General features: G+C 47.8%; 1 protein-coding gene and 1 pseudogene across 1 annotated transcript in view; both read right to left on the bottom strand.

Moving 5' to 3' along the window:
* LOC135887695 (class I histocompatibility antigen, F10 alpha chain-like) overlaps positions 1–25,752 on the bottom strand; it is a 201,739-nt gene that overhangs the window by 106,465 nt on the left and 69,522 nt on the right. The window lies entirely within an intron of this gene.
* LOC135888099 (E3 ubiquitin-protein ligase PDZRN3-B-like) lies at positions 1,494–24,324 on the bottom strand (annotated as a pseudogene).

Here is a 25,752-nt window from a genome sequence, read left to right as displayed (position 1 = left end):
ACTGAATTTGGTCCGGTGGTTGCATCATTAGATTCCCCGGCCCGGGCTGGGCACTCACGGGGCGTGTGACATGCCCGCTGATCTATGTCCTGCAGTGGGGGTGGTGGGGATGCACATAGGACACTGCCACACCTGGACACCACATGGAGATACACAAAGGGCACTATCCCACTTGGCCAGCAAGGGTCACTGTCCCAATGGGAGAGATATTCACCATGTACTGCCCAACCTGGTCACAAGGGGCACTTCATTTCACTGCGTGTGGTGGAGCGTGTCCATGTCTTATTCTGCACTTTAAGAAACAAGCCCAATGCCACTGGTTGTCACAGATTAATTTTATTTACATTTGTGATGAAGAAGTTACAATCTCCACCTTGCCATGCACCTGCCCTAAGCCGGCGCAGTGTCCCTGAGGAGAGCAGCTGCCCCAGAACATAGAGACCCAAAGGGGAAGGAGCTTTAATGGGCAGCAATGAGCAGCTGCTTAGAGACCCTGCTGAGTGGCACATGGAGCATTCATACAAAACTTTATGCAAACTCCCCACTTCATCACACATATGAGTTGTAACCAGAGTCCATGGAGGACAAGTGGGGGGAAAAAGAACACACAGAAAATCGGCATTTCAGCAAACACAGGTGAAAAGAAACAGCACAAAGTCCCCTTCCCCCACCCCATTTCCTGCCTCCTTGCTCTCGGCAAGAAAGAACTGGAACTAGGGCTCACGCTCAGCAGGGCCGGTGGAACCACTAGGCGAACTAGGCGACCACCTAGGGCGCCAAGATTTGGGGGCGCCAAAAAGCAGTGCCTAAAAAAATTTTTTTACACTACAGCGGAGTCACATCTTACGCAGGGGTTAGGTTCGAAAGTCAGCGTGAAAGAGGAAAATCGCGTATAGTGAAAATTTCCATAAAGTACAGTACACACAGTATACACTAGAATAGGGGTCCTCAACCTACGGCACACGTGCCAAAGGTGGCATGCGAGCCAATTTTTTTTTTAATGGCAGACTGCGGGTCCCAGCCGCCGCTGAGCCCGCTGCCGGCCTGGGGTTCCATTCACTCAGCCGGCAGTGGGCTGAGCAGGCCGGCGGCCAGGACCCCGGCTGGCAGGCGCTAGTGGCCGGAACCCCAGACCAGCAGCGGACTGAGCCCGCTGCCGGTCTGGGGTTCCGTCTGCCGGCTCCTGCCAGCCAGAGTTCTGGCCGCCGGCCCCGCTCAGCCTGCTCATCCTGCTGCCAGCCAGGGTCCCAGCCGCCAGTCCCACTCAGCCACCTGCTGGCCTGGGTGAACTGTCTGGGGTTCATGTATTACGTGTCCAGCATGCGCGTCTGCGTCTCAGACCGCTGCAGGTATGGCTGGCTTCAGTCTATGTGCCAGGCAGGCATGACTTGGACCAGGTGGTCACAGACCCATCACACATCCTGGCATCCTTGATGTGAAGGACGGAACCCCGATCGGTGTTGGAGGGGATCCCGTTCCCAGGCCTGTGTCCCTCAGTGACCTTGGTCTCCGATGTGTCGGATCTGGGATGGGGAGCCCACCTCGACGGCATCAGCACGCAAGGAGTCTGGTTGCAGGAAGATCTTTCCCTGCATATAAACATCAGGGAGCTCAAGTACAGAGATCTGCAGAAACAGAGAAGCAGTTTTAAGTCTCATTACCAGCTACCACAGGACGTCTTCCCTGCTAAGTCATTAGGAATCGGTTCTAAACTGAGCCCACAGAGTCAATGAACATTTTGCCTCAGAAGTGGACTTTGGTTACAAATGCGCACAGAGCTAGGGTGCCTTAGATTAGGGAGAATTGTTCCGCTGACCTTCAGGAAGTGCATAAGGCTCATCTATTCAATGAGCGAGAGGAAGGCAGCAATTAGCAGCATTTTGCAGAAAGCAGCAGACAGTGAGCAGCGTATGTTTTAATCTTCATACATACACCGACAGGCCACAATGTGCTAGGTGCTTCCCAGACATACAAGCAGACATTGCCCAGCTCCAAAAAGCTGCTTGGGAGGCGCATTTTATAAATCAAGAGATAAAGAGATTCCTCCCTACCCTGTAATTTTCACTCCATGCATCTGAAGAAGTAGGTTTTTTACCCACGAAAGCTTATGCCCAAATAAATCTGTTAGTCTTTAAGGTTCCACCGGACTCCTTGTTTTTGTGGATACAGACTAACACGGCTACCCCCTGATAATTTCCTCCCTACCCTGTGCATTTTATGGCTGGCCTACTGGCCTGACAGCCAGGGGAATAGGTGCATGGCTGACAAACTATCCCATTACCCCAAAATCACTGCAGCATCAGCAGAATGACTGTTGTTGTCTGTTGCCTCTCTTTCAAATATCACTGATAAAGGATCCCACTGTGACATGATCCCCAGGGTACAGCCTGGAGCTGGGATACTCTCCAGCCTGATCTGTCTCTCACAACGCTTTGCTAGTGACAAGCAGCAAACCCCTCCTTGCCCCACTCAGCCACCAGTATATGGAGTTCCACACCCAGTTAGATTGCATGAATCCTCAGAGAGACACTTATGAATCACAGACAGGCACCAGCCAACTCCCCCCCTCTCCCCAGCCTTGCACTCCAGAGCTGTACCGTCTAGACCTGGTCAGAAGCCTGACCAATGTAGGTTTACTACCCAGTCCGCTCCTTCCTCAATGTGGAGAGGACATGCATATGCCTGTGTAACTCAGCTGAGAACTCCTAAGCATTTCAAGCAAAATACACTGTTTTAGGTAAAATAGAAAACAGAACTACAGAAAGATAGATTTTAAGTGATTATAAGTGGTAGGCATAAAAAGTTAGAGATGGTTACCAAAGAAAATAAAAAGTAAGTGCACAATCTAAATCTTAAACCTTGTAACACTAGGCAATATTTAGATCAAGTAGTTTTCTCACCCAACTGGAAGTTACAGTTCTTAATACACAAGCTTCACTGGGGATCAATCTCCTTCAGTTCAAGTCTTCTGCCTTTCCAGCATTTTCATTGCTTCAGGCGTAAGTGGGGGAGGGAGAAAGGCCAAGACATGATGCTATTGCCCTTGTTTTATACCCTTGGCCCACGGGCCTCACAGACACTAGCCCAGGCATGTCCTGATGGGCTTTGCTGAGTCCCAGTGATCAAGCAGTCCCCAAATCACAGTGATCGAGCAGTTTCCGTTGTGTAGTTGCATCACACAGTTGATTAATGGGCAGTCAACACCCACCTGGACGCAGAGACTCTTCGGCTTGTAACGTATTTTGGTAACAACCATACAGAAAAATCTTATCATCTTATAACTTATACACACTAATGATATACAGATTTGGACAGAACAATGGGTATCAGCAGATCATGACTTTTTATATGATACCTTATATGGCATGCTTTGTATGAAACCTATCATAATTACCTGACATTGGTGAATATGGGGGTTCCAGGGTGTTGCTTTGGGGTACAGAGTGCCACACCCATCCAAGTGCTCTTTACCATACAATATTCAAAGTATAATATAACCCCATCCTTTCTAGATGAAGAGGAAAGTACCTCTGAAATGCAGCCACTTCTGGGGTGGAAGACAACAGCCAACACACTCATTCACCTACAAGTGAAAGGTGGGGACATTTTGGCTGGGGCACTCGGGAAACCCCCTATTTTTATGAGAAAGGTCAGGGTTTTGTTTGTTTTTGTTTTGATTCTTTTTGTTTGTTTGTTTGTTTACATCTCCTACAGAGCAGCTGCACCAAGATGTTATCACTACTCATGCTCTCCCAGAAGACTGGCATGACTCCTTTCAAAGAGTACTTTAGTAGCATCATGAGAGGCCACGATATTCTCTCAGTGGGCCTGAAATGAAGACTTCCTACCCAGAAATATGGGAGACACTGTTTTCTGGGGTTTTAACTAGCAGGGCATGGTTTGAATTGGAGAGGGAGAATGGAAGGACAAACTGTATAACAGACGAAAGATTCTTTTGCAAAAGTAAGGACTAGCTTCTTGTTGGAGTTGAATGTTGACATTGTCTAGTAAGACCTCAACAGGCAGGTCTAGTTAAATGGCCTTCATACCAGGGTACAACTCGTGCAACATGACTTTGCCAGGAGCTTTTACTCCACCTCTGAATGCTTCTGTGGCACACCAAAATCCTATGCTAAGTGCCCACAAGTCTGGGGAAAGCAATAGTTATAGAATCATAGAAGATTAGGATTGGAAGAGACCTCAGGAGGTCATCTAGTCCAACCCCCTGCTCAAAGCAGAACTAACCCCAACTAAATCATCCCAGCCAGGGCTTTGTCAAGCCGGGCCTTAAAAACTTCTAAGGATGGAGATTCCACCACCTCCCTAGGTAGCCCATTCCAGTGCTTCACCACCCTCTTAGTGAAAGAGTGTTTCCTAATATCCAACCTTCTTGGCAACAAGGGCACACTACTGACTCATATCCAGCTTCTCGTCCACTGTAATCCCCAGGTCCTTTTCTGCAGAACTGCTGCTTAGCCAGTTGGTCCCCAGCCTGTAGCGGTGCATGGGATTCTTCCATCCTAAGTGCAGGACTCTGCACTTGTCCTTGTTGAACCTCATCAGATTTCTTTTGGCCCAATCCTCCAATTTGTCTAGGTCACTCCGGCATATCCAACTCTCCCTCCCTGCTTAGTGTCATCTGCGAACTTGCTGAGGGTGCAATCGATCCGATCATCCAGATCATTAATGAAGATGTTGAACAAGACTAGCCCCAGGACCGACCCCTGGGGCACTCTGCTTGATACCAGCTGCCAACTAGACATCGAGCCGTTGATCACTACCTGTTGAGCCCAACAATCTAGCCAGCTTTCTCTCCACCTTATAGTCCATTCATCCAATCCATACTTTTTTAATTTGCTGGCAAGAATACTGTGGGAAATCGTATCAAAAGCTTTGCTAAAGTCAAGATATATCACCACTTTCCCCATATCCACAGAGCCAGTGATCTCATCATAGAAGGCAATCAGGTTGGTCAGGCATGACTTTCCCTTGGTGAATCCATGTTGACTGTTCCTGATCACCTTCCTCTCCTCCAAGTGCTTCAAAATGGATTTCTTGAGGACCTGTTCCATGATTTTTCCAGGGATTGAGGTGAGGCTGATCAGTCTGTAGTTTCCCACATTCTCCTTCTTCCCATTTTAAAGGTGGGCACTATATTTGCCTTTTTCCAATAGAATTGCTCCATCTTGTACACCTTTGCGGACTCATGATAGAGCCTGGAATTAGATAATATATTTAGAAAAGTGCCTGACATCATCAGAGTGAATTTTCAAAAACATGTTTATTCTCTGCAATCTAAGATTCATGCATTTAAACCAAGGATCAGTTTCCCTTCTCCTTAAGGTCTCTTACTAGCTCATTTTAAAGATACATACAAGTTTTGCGACAATTATTTAATTCTCCCCACTGAATTGAGGCACTAAAACAAACAATCAATCAAACAAACCCCCCAAAACAGACCATTCATTAAAATCCTACATTGATAGACTATTAAGGTAGCACAACACACTGGGACTGGATGACAGGGGATGGATCACTCGATAATTGCCCTGTTCTGTTTATTCCCTCTGAAGTATCTCGCACCAGTCACTGTTGGAAGACAGGACACTGGGCTAGTTGGACCATTGGTCTGACCCCGTATGGCCGTTCTTATGTTCTTATCACAGTAATATCACTCCCCGCCCATCTGGCATGCAGGACTCAATCACTCGGATAGATGTTGACCAGTCCTTAATGTGTGTGGGGGCAGGGGGACATGTCAGTGTGAGCGTGTGTGTGAATGTGTGAGCATATGAGTACGGGTGCGTCTATTGCCGAGAGAAGCAGCGTCTGGCTTTAATTCTGAGCTCCATAAGGTCCAAGGTCTTGTGTCTCTCACCATGGTGAGCTCCCCAGGCTGGGCCTGGCTGCTGTGGTCACTGATCAGCAGTGCCCATTGCTGGTTTCACAGCTCTGGCGGCAGGCACCCCAAGGTGGGTGAGGGAGAGGTGTATCTCAGCGAGCTAGACCCCGTCCCATGGGGCCTGGGAGCGTCAGCACAGACTGCGTTCTGGGGGATCCAGTGCAGAGCAGGGAGCACCAGGGCAATATGCTCAGGGAAACTGGCATGGCTGAACCTCTGGGATGCTGTGCTTGGCATCAGCAGGGTAGGGGCCTCTGTTCCGAGCTACAAGCAATGCCAGGTTCATCAGAGGCACTGGAGCTGCCGGCAGCTCCCCAGCCCCCCAAAATGCTCTTCCCCCTCAGTCCTGCGTGGCCCCAATGCACTAACCTGCTGGCCCTGTTTCTTCAGATGGGAGGGGAATGGTACAAGGGCTGGCTGGGGCTAAATACATGCTGGTGAACGGAGTGCTGGCCGCAGGTTACTCTGGATCTGGGGGAGCCAGCCTGATCTTGTCTCTGGGACCCCACACTGCAAAGAAAAGAAAGATCTTCTTTGTGGCGAAGGAGGCCATGAAATTAAAGATGGGAGCCTCATTCTCAGCGTTGTAAAATGCCACCAGTGCTACCCTAACTCTGGGGTGGCTTACACATATGAACCCGAACCCTAACTCCAAGTGGCCTACCCATAGGTACCCTAACCCTAGGGCAGGGAGCCCTACCCACAAGAAACCTAACTATAGGGTGGGGAGTCCTACCCATATAAACCCTAACCCTGGGGTGGAAAGCCCTTTCAATAGGAACCCTAAACCTAGGCGGGGAGCACAACCCATATCAACCCTCATCATACGGAGGGGAGCTCAACTCATAGGAACTCTAACCCTAACTCCAAGTAGCCTACTCATAGGAACCGTAATCCTAACTCCAAGTGACCTATCCATAGATACCCTAACCCTAAACTGGGGAACCGTACCCATAGGAACCCTAACCTAAGGACGGGGATCCCTACAGAAGAGAACCCTAAAACTAGGGTGGGGAGCCATACCCATTGGGGGTATGGCTCCCTGACCTAGGGTTAGGGTTCCTATGGATAGGCCACTTGGAGTTTGGGTTAGGGTTCCTATGGGTATGGCTTCCCACCCTAGGATTAGGGTTCCTGTGAGTAGGGGTCCCCACTATAGTGTTAGGGTTCCTACGGTTTGGGCTCTCCAGGCTAGGGTTAGGGTTTCTCTGGCTAGGGCTCCCCTCCCTAGTGTTAGGGTTCCTGTGCTTCGGACTCTCTGACCTAGGGTTAGGGTTCCTATGGCTAGGGCTCCCTGCCCTAGTTTTAGTATTCCTATGGGTATGGCTCCCTGACCTAGCATTAGGGTTCCTGTAGGTAGGCCACTTGGAGTTATGATTAGGGTTGCTAAGGGTAAGGTACCCCACCCTGTTATGCTTATAAGAAGCACACGGGATCTGTTTCAGGGGAAAAGGCAATACGCCGCATTTATTAAAGATACAACAATTAGCATATGTATTTAATCACCCCACACACACACACCCCACCAGGTGATGTTATAGTTACCAGTCCAGAGTCTGGATCAATCTAGTGGCCAGCTAGGTTGGTCATGGGTAGGTAGGAGCCAGGTTCTGTTGGTCACGACATGATGCCCCAGGGAAGTCTTGGCAGGACAAACCCAAAGTTTCATGGCAAGACACCCTGTTTATACAGTGATTTTCCTTCATTGGGACCAATGAGTTTTGCACCGTCATGCTGTAATCCAGGGGTCTGTAATCCACGCGACCCATGGGCCGGGTATTTTCTGCGGCCCGCAAGCTCCTCATGGCCCCCCCACCCTCCCCCAACGTTTACCTTGAGCGTCTCCGGCCCGACACGCACCGGGGGAAGGGCAGGCGTCCTGCCTGCCTGCTTCAGGCAGCGCCCCCTGCAGCTCCCATTGGCCGCAGTTCCCCGTTCCCAGCCAATGGGGCTGCTGGGGGCGGTGCCTGAAGCAACAGCAACACACAGACCCTTGTGCCCCGCCTCCCGCAGGTTCCGGCCGCTTCCGGAGCGGCGCGGTGCGGCAGGGAGCCTGACCTGCCCCCGGTGTGCGCCGGACCAGAGCCCGCCCCCTGAACTCCTTTTGCACCCTAATTCCCTGCCCTGAACCCCCTGCCACACCCTGCACCCCTCCTGCACCCAACCCCCAGCCACACCCCAAACCCCTCCTGCACCCTGCACCCCTCCTGCACCCCGATCCCCTGCCCTGAACCCCCTGCCACACCCTGCAGCCCTCCTGCACCCGACCCCATGCCCTGAGTCCCTGCCACACCCCGCACCCCTCCTACACCCCGACCCCCTGCCCTGAGTCCCTGCCACACCCCACACCCCTCCTGCACCCCAACGCACTGCCCTGAGCCTCCTGCCACACCCCACACCCTGACCCCCTGCTGTACCCCGCTCCCTGGCCCCCTGCCGAGCCCCCTGCCGCACCCTGCACCCCTCTTGCAGCCCAACCCCCTGCCCTAAGCCCCCTGCCGCACCCTGCACCCTGACCCCCTGCTGAACTGAAGATGGCAAACTCAATTGCCTTGGCATTGAAACCTAGCAACAAATAACCCAGAGGGAGATGCTGTCCTGGAGTCATTCAGACCGGGACTTGAACTCTGCATTTCGGAACTGTCCTGCCCAATTTGGGACAGGCCGTCAGCCTGGTTAATTAGTCAATGCTCTGAATGTCACTGCAAATGCTTGGTGAGGTGCCTTAATCCCTGAAGTGTACACAAGTCTCCATCAGGAGTCTATCGCAGCTGGATTCGCTGAACACTGCTCCTGGTGTGAAGCAGGAGTGCTGAAGGCCCAGAGGTCCAGTCAGAAGAGGCAGTGAAGCCGTGTCTCTTACCCTGCAGGAACAGTGAGACCTCTAGGGGGTCTGGCACATCAAAGGACTTCCTGAGAGACTGTTCCAAAGCCAGAGTGTAGCACCAATCGTATGGATCCATGGCAGTAGGTGAGGTGACATCAGGGCAGATCTGTGCAGTGACCCCTGCTTGCTGCAACAGGAGGCGATCTGAGGGGTCCGTTCATGTATTCCCAGCCCTGGCCTCTCTGACGACCCCTTTGGCTCCTCTTCCTCCCAAGGAGCCACCTTGGGATGGGTTTCTGCCATTGCCCCTCCCCCCTCATTGCATCCCTCCATCCTGGCACCAGGATCTCAGTTGGGATTCTCCATTCCCTCATCCCCTCCCTGAATTTCCATCATGGAGCTGGAGGTCTGGGCTTGGTCTGGGTCTGTCTTCTCCGTGGCGTGCCACTTTGGGAAGACTGGTTGCTCTAGAGTTTTGGTGCCTGACCTCAACCTCATGCACAGGGCTGCCCTACTCTAGCCTGGCTAGTTTGTTGCCACGAAGCTAGAAAAAATAATGCATGTTGGACTCCCTGGCTTTGCAGGCTGAACCCTTTTTGTGCCTGTTCCCCCTCAGGCAGAAAAGAAAAGAAAAGAACCTCCCTGGCTTTGCAGGCTGCCAAAAGAAAAAATGTGTCCTTTTAAAATCCTGAGGTCTGTGCTTCTGGTTCAAAATGATCCCACCGCTCTGCCACCATGTCAAGGCTGATTCCCCACTCTGGCACTTCAAGTGCAGAAGGTGGGGGCCCGCGAGGATTCTAAAAATTAATACTGGCCACTCCAGGCTTGTATTAAACTCCCAAGGTTACAGCTTCTCTCTGAACTTGGATGGGTAGATGCTGCCACCACCCAAATGCAAAAAAAAAAACCCCTTCTGAGAGCCCAGAAAGGCACACTTGGGAATTCCTTCCTGTGGGGTACCCTCAGGCCCTTTCACCCCCCCTCCCCAGGGAACAGCTGAGAAAAAAAACAAAGGAAATCAGCTGTTGCCACCAGCTAATTAAACAACATACGCACAAACCTCTTAGGGACACAAACATCCAATCCAGGTCTTAAAAAAAGGTAAATTTTATTAAAAACAAAAAGAAAGAAAAATACATCTGGAACTTACGCTTTTTGCTAGGTTTTAAAAAAAAACAATTACAAGGATTAAGCATCAAGATAGCTTCTTGAGGTCCAGTTTAAGGGTTACAAGCAAAACAAAAGCACCTGGGGTTAGCACAGAGGAGTCCACAAGCCATAAAGAAACAAAAGAGATAAACCTAATCGCGTCTTCCTAGACATTTCCTGATCTATTTACATATCTGGGGTTTCAAAAGAGTAGTTTCTAGGTATGATCTGATGATTTTCATACCTGGCACAAGCTTTTACAGCCTAGTTCCAGCCCTGTCCCTGCTTTCCAGGAGAACAAACACAGACAGACAAAGGGAAAGTTTTTTCCCAATTTTAAAAAGTTCTAGCCTTCCCATGGGCTCTTTTGGTCAGGTGCTCACTCTCGTCCTTTTACCTATGGACTTTTTAACCCTTTACAGATAAAGCAAGTAGAGAACAGCTACTAACAGGGATTTTATAGCTAGCTAACTGGCTGGCTGGGTGTCCATAAAAGGGAGCTACCCCCGCCTTCATTTATCACACGTGCCTAGGGGGCAATGCAGTCGTAAATACTGATACGTTCACTTGAAAAGCAGACCTGGCCGTTCTGAAGCTGGGAGACCTTCCTCAGCCACCAGCCTCTGCCCTTCCCTGAATATGACTGTGAACATGACACTCTTCAACTGAGGGTTTACAATAAAATTGTATGTAAAGCACGGAGGGAAATGTCTCTCCAGATACTCTGGATAAGATAAAACATTAAAAGAAGGCACTAAATCAAAGCTCCAAAACAGCCACGCTAGCCGCCCAGGAACAACCCTCAACCCTCCCCTGTAACTCTATCAAATAAAGAAGGACCTGTTAGGCTCTGGTGAAGGGGCTGGTCCCTTCTCTTGTACTGGGGAGCCAGACAGGTCCATTCTGATTAGAAGCCATGGCAGAGAGCTCTGGAGGTGGGCGGATATTGGTTGGGTTAGAGCACATGCAGTGGGAGTAGGCCAGTTGCTGCACTACTTCATAGGGCTGCCTGCCCTGCAGGGGCGGCTCCAGGCACCAGCGCAGCAAGCGCAGGCAGTCTTCAGTGGCAATTCAGCAACAGGTATGTCGAAGGCACGGGACTGTCAGATCGCCCGCAGAAACGCGGCAGAATCCGCGTGACCAGGTCTGAGTGGGGTATAATGAGTTCTATACATGTACTGGAAATACGCCCCCTGAAATATGTTGAGGGGTCAGACTTGATAAACCAGTTTGGCTTAGAGATAGAGAAGAAGTTCCTGTTTGTTTCATGATCATAGAGCCATAGCCTAATAGCCAGGGCAGGAGGGGAGAAGAAAGCGTACCAGGGCAAGTGCAGGGGTAGGATCCGGTCAAGTGCCCAGCTCTCTCCCAGGTTTGTGGGTGAGAGCTAGGACAGGTCTCTGTTGGATAAAGGACAACGCCCTGCTCCTTACAATCCTCTGTGTCCATGGGAGAGAAGGGATGAATCCCTCCTTGAGAATCTCAGCAGCTTCCTAGGAAGGAGCCAGTGCTCTTCTCGGAGGGCCTTCTCCTGGACCTCACAGGGGTCTGATGCTCACTCCACAAGCCTGCCTGGGGCCTTGGAGTTAGTGCTCAACAGAACCAGGAAGAGCCCTGTTGTCGAGCACCAGCGCCTTCCCTCTATCCCTGAAGGTAGAAGGGCCCCAACACTGCCCTGCACTCACTGCTCTGACCACGGATGGCTCTCAGGTAGCAGGACACAATGGAAATGTGGATCATCCAGTCTCTCATTTCCAGGCCTCCCCAGGGCTAAGGTAAAATTCCTGCTCCCCCTGACCATTATGCTCACCTCCAAGATGTGCTGGAGATTGTCTGTGCTGGGGGTTGCTGTCAGCAAGCTCTTCAGCATGGCATCCATGTCTCTGGGCAGGCCTTTTTCAGAGCCTGCCAGCGGAGGGAGACCATGGGTCAGGGTTATGGAACCTGCCAGGATGACAGCTGGCTCTGCAGTCCTTGCCCAGAGCAGCTCTCTGCAGAGGGCCTGGTGCACAGCAGGTAGGGAACAGACAAGCGCTAGGGATGGGAGCTGGGCTTCCTGGCAGAGTCCAGCATCTGCAAGGGATTCCCCACGGAGGGGCAACATAATCTCCCGCAGAGGGGGAGTCTCCCCCTGACACTTGATTAAATCCTATGGCCTGTTCCCACCTCTGCCCACCCCACCCCCAAATCAGAGCAGCTCCAGCTACCAAAGAGAGCAAAAACCAGAGGCCTTCCTGGCCCTTGGGACAGAGGAATAGGTTGATGATCTACCTGGATGTGAATTTTGGCCTTCCCCATGCCCATGCTCTATACTCCCTTCAGGGCAGTGCACAGGAACCCACCATGGACTGCTCCACCATTGTGTTTGTCCCTACTTCAGTCTGCTTCATCTCTGTGCCAACCGTTTCCTCCTTCACCTCCTTGCAGCACCCGACAGGGTGTGTGTGTGGAGGGTCAGCATGGTCCCCTTAACAGCCCAGTCACCACTTAACCAGGACTAGAAGAACTTGACTCCAACCAAGCTCATTCTCTGCTCTGCCTCTGCCTCCCCAAGAGGAACATTCCTAACCCACAGCCCCTGCAGCAGCACACCCTACAGCCAGTTGGAGGCAGCCCGCCTCAACCATCCTGGTGGTGGGAGGGGAACAGGAGAAAGGACAAAAGAAGGAAGAGATGAAGAGAAAGGAAGGAGGGATGGAGGAAAAGGTAAAAGGAAAAGGACAAACCCTAATGTCCCCAGTGATTGTATGGGACAAAATCCCAGGTGGGGAATAAAATTCTGCCACCTTAAACTAATGTTTTCCATGCCTAGAATTCAGCTGGCACCAGGTGGATCAGACTGAACAGGTTCCAAACCTCTCGGAGACTCTTACCTTCTAAACAGGTATGTCTGTTTTCTAGTAAAATCAGTAAAAGGAAAGGAGACAGCTCAAAAGAGGTTCCTCCTCGCACTCACGTACGTGAACCCTAATACTCTCTCAGTCCTCAAAGACAGACCTCGAGAAGGAGACTTGCTGAAGCAAAGCCACAGGGGTCTCTGAGGTTTCCCTGGCCCTGCGCCCCTATCCTGCCTGGCTGATGTCAGCATTTCTCTGTGAGGTCACCACTTCCCCACCACCTTTGACCAATAGGCGGAGGTCCTGCAAAAGGCCTTTGTGATGTCACTGCCACACACACCCCTCCCCAGAAGTGCTAATGTCCTGCTGCTGGCCAGACACTTTGAAGGTTTGAGCTACTCCCTGTGGATCACCCCACTCAATGCGTGTTCATTCTAGGAAGCAAGCCAGCTAGACAGTAAAACATAAAAGACTGCTCCCAATGCTACACTCAGTTTTTCCAAAACTAGTAGACTTGATGGCCAGAAGAGACCTTTAGAGCATCTAATCTAACCCCCTGCATGATCACCGGCTTCCTGTATAGTACAACAGTTACTTTTTGGGCACACACATTCCAGAAAGGCATCTAGTCTTCATTCAATGACATCAAGAGATGGAGAATCCACCACTTTCCCTTTTAGTGAGTGCCAGGGGGCTCCATTTCCCCTTCCACTAGCTCCCCATTTACAGTGAGCCAGAGCAGTACCTGCAGCAGGGAGCGGGAGTTGCTGATGGCCTCAGAGGCACAGCCCCTGCAGTGCCTCAGGCACCTGGCGCAAGTGCTGGATGATGCGGAGCTCGTGCATCACTTTGGCCGTGACGTCGTCCTGCTGCAAGGGAACGAGAACCTGTCAGAGACTCAAACGCCCCGAGGAATCAGGGGGAATTAAAAGCACCTGGAACCAGCAGCATTTCCACACAGCACCTGCCCACCACTGAGGGATGGATTCACCTCCTGACCCCCAGAATGGAGTCTTGTTGTCCTTTCTAGTAACCTCCAGTGCCAAACCCCCTCCTTGAAGGGTGAGCTCCTGCCACCTCCCCCTCAGTGCCCTTGACAGCTGATCCACCTCCAAACCACAGCTCAATTTTCAGAACCCTCTTCTCCCACCCCCACCCAGGTTGGGGAGGGAGGGGCCGCTAGCAGGGTTGGGCAGGAGGGATTCTGGCAGCAGTGAAGTGGGTTGCGGGGAGGTCGAGATCTTGCCCCAAGTCATCCCAGACACTAATGCTGAAGCCACAGGATGGCAGCCCTGGTGAATGGGGCAGATCAGCAACCGCTGCTGACTGAATCCTCCCTTTCTCTCTAGGTGGTGCCTCGGGTGACACAGACACTAGGCCACTGGCAACTGGGTGAGGCCCTCTGGGACAGGAGAGGCTCGCAGAGGGCACTTAGGGGACTCCTCTGCTCTCAATCGCGATCTGCGGTGGCAATTCGGCGGGAGGTCCTTCGCTCCGAGCGGGAGTGAGGGACCGTCCGCCGAATTGCCACCGAATAGCTGGACGTGCCGCCCCTCTCCAGAGTGGCCGCCCCAAGCACCTGCACGGCAAACTGGTGCCTGGAGCCGGCCCTGACTGCCGGGCAATTGATAGCCTGCTGGGCGGCTGCCACACAGGGAACTTAGGGGAGTGGGGAGTTGATGGAAGGCTGATGGTCCACCCTGGTTCCAAGGCCCCACCAACTAGCTCCAATGCGCTGCTCTTTCTGCAAGCAGTAAACAAAGCAGTTGGCTGCCAAACAACGTTATAAGGGAGCATTGTGCAACTTTAAACGAGCATTTTCTCTAATTGATCAGCAACGTAACAACGAAACAACGTTAACCGGGATGACTGTAAGTGAGGAGTTACTGTATGAATCTTTAGTGCATCTGGCACATAAATATCTTGCAATGCCGGCTACAACAGTGCCATAAGAATGCCTGTTCTCACTTTCAGGTGACATTGTAAACAAGATGCAGGCAGCATTATCTCCTACAAATGTAAACAAATGTGTTTGTCTGAACGATTGGCTGAACAAGAAGTAGGACTCAGTGGACATGCAGGCTCTAAAATTTTACATTGTTTTAATTTTGAATGCAGTTTTTTTTTATATAATTCTACATTCATAAGTTCAACTTTCATGGTAAAGAGACTGCACTACAGTACTTGTATTAGGTGAATTGAAAAATACTATTTCTTTTGGGTTTTTATAGTGCAAATATTTGTAATCAAAAATAAAAAGTGAGCACTGTACACTTTGTATTCTGTGTTGTAATTGAAATCAATATATTTGAAAATATAGAAAACATCCAAAATATTTAAATAAATGGTATTCTATTATTGTTTAACAGTGCAATTAATCAAGCGATTAATCATGACTAAAAAAATTAATTTTACGATTAATCACAATTTTTAATCGCTTGACAGCCCTATTATTTAATGTTCCAAACAACAAAAATGTCTGAAAGACTATTTTCCCAGTTTGTTTTATTTTGTAGATTTTTTTACAGTACTTTGTATGTTGTCAGTTAGGCCCTGACCAATGGGACTATTCATGTATGTAAGTGTTCGCAGGATTGGGTCCTTTGTGTGGGTCTTTCTTACAGCAAAACCACAATCAAGATTACACTCCACTGTGCTATGTGCTGTACAAATATACAGTTACTGTCCTGAAGAGCTTTCATTCCGACTAGATTTCAAGTCGACAGTATTGCTCTAAATTAAGTGCTGGTAAATCAACACCTGCTGCCTACCCCCTCGATTTTTCATGCCTCACATCCTAAAAAGAGGTCCAAAAATGAACAGGTCCAAAAATGTTTCAAAATGGTCTAATGTAAACAAATAGACTTCTACTGAGGGTCCCCTTCAGATACGAAAAATATAACTTTACTAATATAAATATACTTTTACTCATATAAAATTGCACCTTATTCAATGACTTTTTATAAAGTAAGGTACTATCTGATGAGAGTAAGGGGATGAATCTGGTACAGCCTAAATAGACAACATAGGTACATGACCTACAGAATCCTTTGGCAGTCTTTGCCACCTGGATTCAGCATTCATGGGGCGAGAGTTTGTGCTTCGGTTCTAAAAGGGGAAGCAAAGAACTCGCAGTCCAAGATGGCAGGAGGGGGCTAAAATGGCTTTAAACTACCTTTATGCTCTCCCAATCCCGAGCTGCTCTCAGGATGGCTGGACACACACACACACCCACCCCCACCCACCCTTCCCCCAGGCATAATTTAGCCAGCGCTGGGGACCTAAGTTACCAGAGCCTCCTTGGGCTGCACAAGAGCTGCAGGGCTGCCCAGAAACCCAGTATCTGACACGCTCCTGCTGCCCCCAGTATACTCCTATGGCAGGGCTTGTGATGGGGTCCATGGAGGACAGCCTGAGGCTAGTCTCCACAGTGCGAGCAACAGAAGAATTCTCCCACCACCAGAACCAGGAGCCCGCAGCCTCAAAAGTCCAGAGCAGGAGTGAAGTTCTCACTTATAGAGTCTTATTAGCATACCACATCATCTTCTCCTTTAAAAAACATACAACCCACACATAGCCCTCTGAAATAACTTCTTTTCTGCTAAGATAAATCATAACGAGGTTGTTATGGGTTTGGTTTGGTTTTTTCAGGTGAGGGAAGGAAGAAAAAAAAAAACAGTGAAAAAACTTTCAACTGTTTTATGAAACACAACACACATAAAATGTAAGTATATTTATCCCTCAGACACAGAAAGGCACAGGTTATCCAAAAGGAAAAGCTTGCAATTCTGTAAGTAGAACATAATTTTGTCCTCAAAAATCTGTCGCTTGCAGGACCAATCAGCATTCTGTTTCACTTCATTAAACCAAGTTTCATGCAATGCACATTTTCCTTGAATAACCTGAAAAAAAAAATGATTTCCTGCACTTTGAGATGAGCACACACCCTTTCTATCTTGTTACTCAACAATTCTTGACACAATGTTTACATTTTTATATTAGATAATAGTATTTGTTCAGTGTTTCCCAACCTTTTCCAGTCTTAAGGCACACTTACTTCAATAAAAGATTTCTGTGGCGCACCAAAGCCCCACGCTAAAATCATCATAACAAAACTTACTTTTCATTATAAATTTGAGCTAGCCTTGATATGCAGAATCGCTCAATCCCGGCAGGAAATGTTGACAGTGCAACTCGGAGCTCTTGCTCCACTGATCTCATATGCTCTCTTTGCTTGTTTTTTATGTAATTCAGGCTTGAAAAAACTTAACTTGCACAGGTACGTTGTTGAAAATGGCAACAAAATGGAGATTACCATGTATTCATCTGCCAATGTCAACCAGAATGAGTCCACAGGCGTATTGCCAAACTTAATTTTAAAAGAGGGGTCCATCCTTAATTCAGCAAGTTGCTCTTGAGTCATTATTGTAAGATTCTTAGCACTTTCCATTGCAGAGGAAATTCAAGGATCCCAGACCCAGTCGAAATCTTCTCTTTAGGTTGAAGGAAAATATAGGCTGAATTTTTCTTCCAGACTTTTCAAATGCTCAGAAAAGGCATTGACCAAAATACTGCCAATGGGATCTGCTGTGCTTTCCAGGGTGAACATTTCTATTGTGCCTTTTGCTACTTTTTTCACATCAGAGGGCTAACTTAGATCTAAACTCATGCAAGTTTATCCATGCAAGAGACAAGAGCCTCATTTCTACCTTGCATTTTCCTGTTCAGTTCATTGAGGTGGTGGAATATATCAGCCAAGTAGGCAAGTTTTGCACCCCGTGCCACATCAGCGATTAGGTCCATGTGTGTGGATTCCTCCAAAGCTATCTTTAACTCCTCTCTGAGCTCATACAAACATGAGAAAACTTTTCCATGGAAAAGCCAGCGTATTTCTATGTAAAAAAATAAATTCTGGTGTTCTGCTCCCATTTCCTCACACAACAACGAGAAAAGGCAACATTTTAAGGACTGTGGTTTTATTAAGTTCACGATCTTTACTGCTCCATCTAACACTGAGGAAAGTTCTTCTGGCAGTTTTTTGGCCACGACAGCTTCATGGTGCAGGAAACAGTGGGTCACCAGCACATCTGGATTTTGTTCTTTGACCTTGCTTACAAACCTCTTGTCTTTTCAGTCATGGAGGCAGTTCCGTCTGTGCAAACAATAAGACAATTTTTCCAGTGCAATTCTCCCTCCTCAAGGCAGGTCACTGTCACCCTGAAGATTTCCTCTCCAGTCGTGTGACCTGGCAGTTGTCTGCAAAATAAAAGAATTTCTTTTATACTATCTCCATCAACATACCTGACATTAGCCAAGAGTTCAGTGTGATTACTGATATCTGTTGAGTCAGCAAGCCACAATGCAAATTTTCCACTTGATTTGATTTTTCTCAGAGCACAGTCTCAATGTCAGCTGAGATCATCAATGTGGCGACTTATCATATTATCTGAAAGGGGAACTTTTGCGATTTCATTGACTGCATTTTCACCTAACGTCACTGTCATCATTTCTTTGCATGCTGGTAAAATTAGTATTTCTACAACTGTATAAGGGCTTTTTCACCTTCGCTACAAGTAGCGAAGTAGCTTGCTTCCCGAAACTTGCTTCCAGAAACTGCTACAGTCTTTCATCATTTGCACTTGTTTTTCAGTTTGATCCTTCAAACGCTCAAAAAAATATTTCCCCTTGTTGACGGATGTTTGCTTGTAAGGTGTCATCACTTGGCACGACTGCATGGCTTGAGAGTTTCTCCCCCCACACACAACACTGTCAAAGATAGCAAGATGGTTCAGCTGTAAATAAAAATCCAAATTGCAAATAACTCTCACCGTAGCGTTGGCTCACCACTTTGACTTTCTTAGGTTCATGTTCAGCTTCATGTGGAGGTGCTAGATTCTCTTTTCTTCAAATATTCGTCCATTTACAAGTCTTCAAATCAAAATTCAGCACTGTTACTTAACAGTTGATAAGAAAACACAGCTACCATGTGACACCACACAAAGAGCAAAGCAAGGTCATTTGAGCGTAGCATGTGTAATGTCTGTCTCACATGCATACATCCGAAGAGCAATAGCACAAAATGCAAATTAAAATAAATGAGATTTTTTTTTTCTCCGCACAAGTGACTTTTCCAAAATTCTGTGGCACACCTGTTCGTGCCGTGGCACACTGGTTGGGAAACGCTGATCTATTTTAATTATTGTAGTCCATTCAATCCCTGTTTCCTAGGATTTTCTTCAGCTTCAGGCATGTTGGGTCAGTTCTGTCTCACATTGATATTTGGTAGCCACTAACACAAATCACCTATTTGTAGTATTCACATATACTATAGTTAGAATGAGAAGGGAAAAAACTAAGTTCAATACTGAAGACTGAAAAGTAATATGAAGTAGCCAGCTTTATACAGACCCAAGTTATATGATGCCCTGCCCACCTTCTAGAAGTTTCCACCTAACAATTCACAACTCCACCAACTTCCATCTCTTCAACAATCAATGGCAGTTGCTTCTGCACAAAAATCACATCCTTTCCCCAATCAGCAATAACCTCCCCATTACAGACAGTGCTATAACTTACTTATTTTTTCTTAATAGGCATAATAAGAACCTTGATTGTTTTCATCACTTCCCTTTGAACTTTCTAGAAAAATTTAAGGTTTCATTCACAGATTGAAACTAGACCCTCAATATGTTACTATTTAAAAAATGTTCAATATATGTTATGTGCACGTGAATACTTCAGTGATCTAGAAGTTCAAAAAATGAAATCCCAAGAAAACCCAGGAAATCAAACAAACACAGAGTTGCTTTCTTCATGCAAAAATCCAAGTTCTTCCACAGCCCTAAATTGTAGAAGAAGTCACATTGCAATCCAAAATAAAGATTTTATGGATTTCATTTACCAGGACTATGAAAAGGTGTTATACATTGCAATGTAAGTATTATAATATGCATGTCTTCTAGAGTCCTGGACTTTCATCCTTTCACTTAAGAAATCTTACAAGCTCATACTTTGGAACTCTTTATAAAATGCATATGACACCTGCAGAACTTCATATTTACCCACAAGACCTAGCAGTGAAATTCTGCAGAGCAGGCCCTGTACTTCTTGGGCTTTGGTGCTAATGGGAGCAGACTCCTTGGCATCACTAAATATAGCTTTAGAAAAGAAGGAGAAGACATGCAAACCAAGCATACACACTCCCTGCCCCCAATATTTTGTTGCTAAAAAAGCAGTAGCAGGTTACAGCTTTACAACTTAAAAAAAAAATAAAAATAAAATAAAACCTCTGATCAGTACATAGTAACTAACTAAACACTATGAAACATTTTTAATTAACTATCAATTTTTTCAGTTTAGCGAGTTTCTTTACCATTTAATACATTATTATATAAGCAAACAGGTATTAATATTTTAGGATTTTTTTTTTAAAATGTCTTTCTAAATCTAAGCTAGTTATTAATGCTAGAAGACTGATTTAAGATACAAGAAGGTGGAATATATATATATTTGAATGTATACACTAGCAAGACAGTTGTTTTGACTATGATGCAGGTAGTGCAGCTACAGAATAAGATTTTGATCTTTCCCTTTAATGAAAATAATCAAGTATTTTTTCACAGAATTACAGGTGCTTGATTCTGCAACATTTACTCATTTGAATAGTCCCACTGATTTCAACTGGGCAACTTGCATAAGTACAGATGACTGGCATGAATTCAGACTACAGACAGCTCCCAGGTTTGTTCTAAAAGTATTATGGACCCGATCATTAGAGTTGTGGGTACTCTATGCCTCGTAGGACTGGGTCCTAAAAATAGTTAAAACTAATGATTAAAAAAAAAAAAAAACCACAGATCTTAAATCTGCAGGCCAAATTCTGTACCCATTTTCAGCTAGTACAGATCCATGGTGTGACTGAAAGCAGAAGCTGGCCCCAGCTATTTGTTTTTATTACTAATAATAGCCACATGATAATAAAAAAGTATCTATGTACTTTAGAAAAAAGGAAAAACTATATTTACTTTGGTGATTACCTGATTGGGTCGTCCTCCTACAATATTGAATCCCAAAGTATCATTTTCTCTTTGTAGCATGATGGTTAATGGCTTAGATTCTCCTCCCCAAGAAAAAAGGGGTGAAATGCTAATTTAAAAATGTTACATGAAAAGGAATACTTCAAGGGACTGTATCAATGTTCTATAGCTTTTCACTGTGGAAAATGCAACACAAACAAGCTGAATGGAAAACTCTGATTTAAAATGGTGCTACATACTTATAAATGACACAGGAGTTTACACGATGGAAAAAACAAATACCACTGAAATGTAACAGGTACTTTGAAGAGCCCAAGGACCTGATTTTCATAGATGCTGAGCACACAAAACTTTAAGTTAGTGGATCTGGGAGTGCTCAGCACCTCTTGAAATAAGGCCCCAAATGTTTATGTACCTTTAAAACAAATCCCTGTATATACTAATTCCATTAGATATTAAGCTTATGAGGTGAAATCCTGCCCTAGTGAAGTCAATAGGAGTTTTCTCATTGATTTCAGTGGAGCCAGGATTTCACCCAGATCTCTGCCTCTTATCATTTCCAGCTCCACAAGCTGGTTCTATACAGATTCCACAGCAATTCAAAGGGGGGGGGGGGGAAGACACCTTTTTTCTCTTCTTTTTTTCTTCACAGCAAAGTAAAGCAAGTAAGCTAGAAAACACACACACAAAAATCCTAGATGTGATTTTATAAGTCACACAATAAAAAATAGTGAAGAAACCAAAGTTAAAGAATAATAATATATGAAAAAAAACCTACTGCCTTAGGTAAAAATGGTTAAATAATTTTCTAAACCATACAAAGAAAATGAAAAAGATTATCACAGGCCTTTCTTTAGCATAGTAATTTAATTTATTTTGAATTTTCACATATAAGAGCCGTTGTATTTCAGGAGACATAATCCCTACAGAAAATTTTTATTCAGCCTGTACCGAGTAAAGTAAAATTGTGTTTTGTTATTCTCTATACATTGGTAAATTTAAGCAATTTTGACAAGTAAAGAAAATGTACATTTAAAAATATTCAGAATATAATAATGAATGTGGATGCACTCTGATATCCAAACAGATTTTTATTAACTGTGGCAGTGAAGTTTTATATTACAGCATGAACTTGAATCAGTGCCCCAAATGTGAGTCTCTTTTATAGCAGTTTGAAGTTCAGCATATCATACTAGTTCAGAAGCCGGCCAGACTACGCAAATCTTTTCCTCTGGATTTTGCTTCAAAAGAGTCAATAAAGATTTTGGAAGAAAAGTCTCTTGAGTGGCGCTTAAGTTCTATTAAATCACTTCTCACCATGGTTGCAACCAAGGATGTCAGACTCTGCACAGCAATCCTTCAGACAGGAATTAAAGCTTTACAGAACAAACCCTTTAGCATGTTAAGCCATCTCACCAGTAAAATGTGTCTGTTTATTCAATCAAAAGCAGGCAATTCAATAAGCAATGCCATCTGACTTGGCAAAGGGCTGAAGCAGCAGCGCTGGTCTCTAATGTCAAAACTGCCAATCATTATGTCCTTCTCCAAAACTAAAGACATTTCTGTGTCCCTGCAGAACTGTTCCTAAACTATAAACTATTCTAATGTTTTTAAACAACAAACTGTTTCCCAAGCTACTTCTTAATAATGTAATTATAAGACAAAAATATCTGTTAGCTCCATATCTATCTGAAACTGGAACCCCATCTAAAGAAAACACAGTACCAGCATTAATAAGGTCACACCCAGCTGGATGAATTGTGGTCTGATCTGGACACCCTGCCCCGGAAGATTTGCATTCAAAGTTGTTTATTGTCAGCTAAGTTGAAGCCCTTTCCTCTCACTTGTGTTTCCCTCTCACTCCAGACAAACCTGACAGGAGATCCTCATCCAAACTGAGTCACTGGGAACTACCAGAGGCTGCTGGTGTGCAACCCTTAGAGCCGCCAGATTCTTAAACTACAAAAGGAGACATGAAACACGTAACCTAAAAAGACTCATGTAATTTATGACTGCATTTTAGGCTCTTCGTTTGCACTCTTAAAGAAAATGAGAGAGCCAGAAAGAATCTGCTGAAACTGCTTTCACAGCTCTTAAAAGATGACGAGTTTTCCAGGCTGAATGAATGGGGGGCTGAAATGTAAAAGTTTGATTTACATCACTTTAACTGTTTCCGGACTTTTCAAGCATCGGCACAACAAGAGAGAGCTAGGTTTTAGGTTGCTGAGAGTGGCACTAACCTGCCATGTGTTAACTGACTGCCTCTCTGCCTTTGGGGGTTTTCTAGGGGACCGCACCAAACTGCAGGGGCTGAAAGTGCAATCCCAGGTCCAGGTACAGTGTGGTGGGCAGAGGCTACAGTGTGTGTCAGCTCGATTTGTATTTGCCAAAAGCGACCACACAAGTAGGGATGGAATAAATGCCACAAAGGGTCCAGTCTCTGCTCGGGTAGGTCTGCTGACTGCAGCAGAGTTTGGCTTGCAGAGAATCTGGTCTCAAGTCGATAGGGTCGTTGGCAGTATCGCCCATGAGCTGATAGCATAGGGGCTGGAACTAGGGGTGCTCCCGCACCCCATGGCTTGAAGTGGCTTCCATCACATACAGGGTTGACAGTTTGGTTCAATGGCTCTCAGTACCCCCACTATGCAAATTGTTCCAGCGTCCCTGTCTGCTAGGCACCCTCCAAGGAGCAGCCTTGGCATAGAGGAGATCCCAGTGTAAAGACAGGCAGCCGGGTCACACCACACCAAACAGCGGGCTGAGGGGAAGGGGGCTGCTCACTTCAGAGCCCGCCAGGCTGGGCGCCTGCGGCCCCCAGCCCGCTCACTCCTTCACTCACCTTGCAGGGGTGGCTGCCGGCCAGGTTCCTGGGGATGCTGCTGATGTGGCTCATGTACTGGTTGAACTTCACCTGGTACCTAAGCGCCGTGAGCTGCACCTCGCTCTGCAGCGCCGCGAGCTGAGCCAGCAGCGACTTCTCCCTCTTGCTCCACTTCAGGGACTGTCGCTTCAGCTCCTGCTCCACGCTGGCCCTCTGGCCTGGCAAGCTGCTGTTCTGGCTGCGCAGCGCCCGCAGGCAGCAGTGCCCCCGCCCGGCTGCGCGCCCCCCGCCCGGTCCCGCTGCAGGAGCACCAAGCCGCAGCCCTGCTGGCAGATGCCGGCCGGGCGCTGCTCGCAGCTCTCCCGCAGGTGCGCGTCCACGTCCTTCAGGCTGAGCACCTCCGGGCAGCCCTTGTGGCGGCACCGGGCCGGGCTGGAGTCGCACATCTCCACGTGGGCTGCCAGCTGGTGGAGCCGCACGGTCCGGCCGCAGCCCCGCGGGCTGGAGTCGCACTTGAGCTCCAGCTTGTGGATGAGGCTCCTGAGCGGCAGCACCTGGGGCAGCTCCTTGGCCGAGATGGGCTGGCCCTGCAGGGGGCACAGGCGCCGCTGCACCGCCCAGGGCAGCAGGCAGCCGGCGCAGAAGACGTGCCCGCACGGCGTGGACAGCGGCTCCTCCAGCACCTTGCTGCACAGTTTGCACTTGAGATCCGGCTCCACGGGCTCGGCAAAGCGATCCAGGTCAAAGCCCATGGCTGGTGGGGGGGCAGAGCGGGCTGGGAGCATGGCGGGGGGAACAACTTTCCAGGGGCGGTGGCGGCGGCTGCTGCTGCTCGGCTGCTTCTCCTGACAGCCCGGCTGCTGATGCAGGCAGCGCAGCTCGAACTTCCAAGGAAGGGGGCGGGGGGGGGGTGAAGAGGGGAGGGGCGGGGCAGCGCAGAGTTGGTTTGGTTTGAAGTTTTCAGCTGCTCACCATGTCCCCTGACCCTCCCGTATTAACTCTAATAGGAGCTACGGCCCAATACCGCCCACCACTACCGCCCTTTCGTTGCATCCTCCTAGGGCTTGTCTACACTACAAAATTAGGTCGGATTTATAGAAGCCGGTTTTATAGAAACCGGTTTTATGCAGCCGACTGTGTGTGTCCCCACATAAAATGCTCTAAGTGCATGAAGTCGGCGGACCGCGTCCACAGTACCGAGGCTAGCGTCGACTTCCGGCGCATTGCACTATGGGTGCCTATGGGTACCTATCCCACAGTTCCCGGAGTCTCCGGCGCCCATTGGAATTATGGGTTGAGATCGCAATGCCCGAATGATGCAAAGCAGTGCCGCGTGGGGTTCTGGGTACATTGCGTCACGCCCCTCCCCTGCCATCACATCAACGGCAGACAATAGATTCGCGCCTTTTTACCTGGGTTACCTGTGCAGACAACATACCACGCCAAGCATGGAGCCCGCTCAGCTCAGCTCACCGTCACCATATGTCTTCCGGGTGCCGGCAAATGTGGGACTGCATTGCTAAACAGCAGCAGCAGCTTACTGCCTTTTGGCGGTAGACGGTGCAGCATGAGTAGTAGCCTTCATCGGTGCTCGGGATGCTGGTAGCTGTGGGGCTGGCAGCCGTAGGGCTGCATTGCACCAGCCCCTTGCCTTTTGGCAGTAGATGGTTTATTACGACTGGTAACCGTCCTGTCAGTATTGTCTGCTGAGCATCCAGAAGAGGCCGAGGGCGATCTGGGTGCTCAGCAGATCTGCAAGAAGAGCTTTCCTCAGGTCTGAAAGCAAGTAAATTTATAGGTTGCCTGAAATGCTCATAGATGTCCTCGTTGGACAATGATGGTTACCAGTCGTAGTATACCATTTGCTGCCAAGTATTGTCTGCTAAGCACCCAGAAAAGGCCGAGGGCGATCTGGGTGCTGGCAGACATGTGGCTGGCACACGTGGGGCTACATTGCTACACAGCAGCAACCCCTTGCCTTTAACTGTCCTCGTTGGACAATGATGGTTACTAGTCGTAGTATACTATTTGCTGCCAAGTATTTGCTGCCAAGCACCCAGAAAATGCCGAGGGCTATCAGTCATGCTGCACTGTCGTCTTAAGATGTAAAAAATAGATTTGTTCTGTATTCATTTCCTTTCCCCCTCCCTCCGTCAAATCAACGGCCCGCTAAACCCAGG

The sequence above is a fragment of the Emys orbicularis genome, chromosome 13, assembly GCF_028017835.1.
Source record: "Emys orbicularis isolate rEmyOrb1 chromosome 13, rEmyOrb1.hap1, whole genome shotgun sequence".
NCBI lineage: Eukaryota > Metazoa > Chordata > Testudines > Emydidae > Emys > Emys orbicularis.
Note: the sequence above shows the minus strand (reverse complement) of the source record. Positions and strands in the feature narration are given on the sequence as shown.